Here is a 4,115-nt window from a genome sequence, read left to right on the forward strand (position 1 = left end):
CATTGTCAAGTCATAAGGGATTTGATTTAGGTTATACTTGAATGGTCTAGTGGTTTTCCCTACTTTCTTCAATTTAAGTCTAAATTTGGCAATAAGAAGTTCATGATCTGAGCCACAGTCAGCTCCTGGTCTTATTTTGCTGACTGAATAGAGCTTCTCCATCTTTGGTTGCAAAAAGATAATCGGTCTGATTTTGATGTTGACCATCTGGTGATGTCCATGTGTAGAGTCATCTCTTATTTTGTTGGAAGAGGGTGTGTTCTGTTGCCAGTGCATTCTCTTGGCAAAACTCTGTTAGCCTTTTCCCTGCTTCATTTTGTACTCCAAGGCCAAACTTGCCTGTTACTCCAGGTATCTCTTGACTTTCTATTTTTGCATTCCAGTCCCCTATGAGGAAAAGGACATCTTTTTTGTTGTTAGTTCTAGAAGTTCTTGTAGGTCATCATAGAACTGTTCAACTTCAGCTTCTTCAGCATTAGTGGTTGGAGCATAGACTTGGATTAATGTGATATTTAATGGTGTCCCCTGGAAACAAACAGAGATCATTCTGTCATTTTTGAGATTGCACCAAAGTGCTGCATTTTGGACTGTTTTGTTGACTATGAGAGGTACTCCATTTCTTCTAAGGGATTCTTGCCCACAGTAGTAAATATAATGGTTATCTGAGTTAAATTCACCCATTCCAGTCCATTTTAGTTCACTGATACTTAAAATGTCCATGTTCACTCTTGCCATCTCACATTTGACCATTTCCAATTTACCTTGATTCATGGATCTAACATTCCAGGTTCCTATGCAATATTGTTCTTTACAGCAACAGGCTTTGCTTCTATCACCAGTCACATCCACAATTGGGAGTTGTTTTCACTTTGGCTCCATCTCTTCATTCTTTCTGGAGTCATTTTTCTTCTCCAGTAGCATATTAGGCACCTACAGACTCAGGGAGTTCATGTTTAAGTGTCATATCTTTTTGCCTTTTCATACAGTTCATGGGGTTCTCAAAGCAAGAATACTGAAGTGTTTCATCATTTCCTTCTCCAGTGGACCATGTTTTGTCAGAACTCTCCACCATGACCTGTCTGTCTTGCATGGCCCTACGTGGCATGGCTCATAGTTTAATTGAGTTAGATGAGGCTGTGGAAGGTTCTTCAAGAGATGGGAATACCAGACCACCTTACCTGCCTCCTGAGAAGCCTGTATGCAGGTCAGGAAGCAACAGTTAGAACCGGACATGGAACAACGAACTGGTTCCAAATTGAGGAAGTAGTATGTCAAGGCTGTATATTGTCACCCTGCTTATTTAGCTTACATGCAGAGTACATCATGAGAAACGCTGGGCTGGAAGAAGCACAAGCTGGAATCAAGACTTAAGGGAGAAATATCAATAACCTCAGATACAAAGATGACACCACCCTTCTGCCAGAAAGCAAAGAGTAACTAAAGAGCCTCTTGATGAGAGTGAAAAAGGAGAGTGACAAAGCTGGCTTAAAACCCAACATTCAGAAAACTATCATGACATCTGGTCCCATCACTTCATGGCAAATAGGTGGGGAAACAATGGAAATAGTGACAGACTTTATTTTCTTGGGCTCCAAAATGAATTCAGATGGTGACTGCAGCCATGAAATAAAATATGTTTGCTCCTTGGAAGAAAAGCTATGACCAACCTAGATAGCATATTAAAAAGCAGAGACATTACTTTGCTGACAAAGGTCTATCTAATCAAAGCTACGGTTTTTCCCAGTAGTCATGTACGGATATGAGATTTGGACCATAAAGAAAGCTGAGTGCTGAAGAATTGATGCTTTTGAACTGTGGTGTTGGAGAAGATTCTTGAGAGTTCCTTGGACTTCAAGTAGATCAAACCAGTCAATTCTAAATGGAATCAGTCCTGAATATTCATTAGAAGGACTAATGCTGAAGCTGAAACTCCAATACTTTGGCCATCTGATGTGAAGAACTGACTCATTTGAAAAGACCCTGATGCTGGAAAAGATTCAGGGCAGGAGAAGAAGGGGATGACAGAGGAAGAGATGGTTGGATGGCATGACTGACTCTATGGACATGAGTTTGAGCAAGCTCCGGGAGTTGGTGATGGACAGGGAAGCCTGGCGTGTGGCAGTCCATGGGATCGCAAAGAATCAGACAGGACTGAGCGACTGAACTCAACTGAACTGAAAAAGATCTTAGGCAGAGAGAGGGCAGGGAAGGTGCTGGCATGCCCACTTTATTTATTTATTTATTTTTTAAAAATTTGAAACATTAATTATATATTTTAAATACCATAAACAAAGTAAAAAAAAAGACAGAAAAAAATTCACTTGTAAGACATATACAGCCAGTATCTCTAATCCACCCGCCAAAATTTTTTTAAGTCACCAATAAATTAAAAAGTTTAGAAGAAAAACAATTTGCAATAAAATGTGTCAAAATCTACTAAAATGGTCTTGGGGATTAAAAATGGAAGGAATTTATAAAGAAAATAAGCAAAGAGACAAAAGCAGATAACAAGTATTAAATAAATTTTAGAAGCTGGAAAGTGCCTATGTGAAGGAAAGCAGAGAAGCAAAGCCATCTATCCTGCAGAACCTCAGAAAGGCTAGGGTACGTGGCAAGACCAAAAATAAGTAAGTTTTGTTGTCAGTCTACATAAGATCTCAGACACTGAGATTTACCTACCTCAATTCTACATAGCCAGATTCATGCAAAACTTAAAATATTTTTGCTAGTGTGCACATACACATTCAAAACAATGAGTTTTCAATTTGGAGAATTAATTCTAAATAATATGTTTTCAAGTCTTTATAATAAATACTCAGTGTTAGACTAATAAGGAAACACTACTGTATGCCTTCATATGACCATCAAAGTTTCTGTGAGAAACGTACTTTCATCCCTTCCAAATTATCTCCAATAGTCCAGGGAAAACATGTGAGCTGGACATCAAGCATTTCCAGTGCCACAACTGTCACTTTCTGGATCAATCACATTACTTCCTTTGTTCTTAGGGGGGGTTAAAAAAATTGGATTAGAAAATCTTCTCCTGGACTGATACTTTACTCTAAAAAGCATATTTCAAAGATGAAGCTAAATGTATAAAATTTTTAAATTTGTCTTCAAAGATCAGTCACACTGTTATAACCACATACGTAATGCTGAGTCCTCTTTGGGGAGAAAAAACAAAACCTTCCCAGGTATGAACTCTACCTTCAAACATTCCAACAAGCATATTTTTAAAAATAAGTCAAATACAGAATTCAGACCATGCAACAATGTCTTTTATTATGTATGGGTTTTTTAAATTATTTTTTCAATATCTCCATACAGAGGCAAAAAAAAAAAATTGTTAAGCATATTAGAACTTGCAAACCTGATCACTGCATAGAGAAGGCAACATTATCTCTATAGCATGCTTAACCAGGAGGCCAGTTCATCTGCCAACCTCCAAGAACATGGAGATGAACATGATAGACAGACTGGCCCCCATCTGAACCTTCATTCACCACCATTCGATAGCCCTTCTTCAGGCCCAGATCAGCAGCACATTTCTTGCCAACAATCATCAAATGCCCAAGAAGACTTTCATCATCATCTTCTGCTGCAGAAATCTGGGATATATGTTTCTTGGGTATCACCAGAAAATGTGTTGGTGCTTGAGGGGAAATGTCATGGAAAGCAAGACACTGGTCATCCTCATAAATGATTTTGGCTGGGATTTCCTTGCGAATGATCTTCCCGAAGATTGTGTCGCTGCCAGGCCGGGCGACCTGAGCTTTGGCGATCTCATCTGCCATCTCTGCCTCCCTCCCGAGCAGCCGGCCGGGGAGGGGCATGGCCACTTTAAACCAGGTAAATTGTCATTCAGAGGGACCTACCTAGGGTTTGCAGTGGAGGCCTGCAACTCTCCTCCAATCCTTCTACATGTGACCAGTTTCTGGCCACAAGCTTTCCTTCAAATCTGAAAACAACAATTTTGCAAATACTCTGGCATTGGGTGTAAGGAAGGTCAGTTGAGAAATGAATTGTGGCTGATAGGCTATTTATGTTGGAAGGGACACTGGAGATCAGTGGCTACACTCAGTTTTCATGGGAGAAAAATACAGTCCTAGATCTGT

At 39.6% G+C, this 4,115-nt stretch overlaps 1 pseudogene; it reads right to left on the reverse strand.

Moving 5' to 3' along the window:
• Window positions 1-3,260: 3,260 nt before the first annotated feature.
• LOC110152078 (adenosine 5'-monophosphoramidase HINT1 pseudogene) lies at window positions 3,261-3,810 on the reverse strand (annotated as a pseudogene).
• Window positions 3,811-4,115: the final 305 nt, after the last annotated feature.

Source organism: Odocoileus virginianus, chromosome 10 (assembly GCF_023699985.2).
Source record: "Odocoileus virginianus isolate 20LAN1187 ecotype Illinois chromosome 10, Ovbor_1.2, whole genome shotgun sequence".
NCBI classification, from domain to species: domain Eukaryota; kingdom Metazoa; phylum Chordata; class Mammalia; order Artiodactyla; family Cervidae; genus Odocoileus; species Odocoileus virginianus.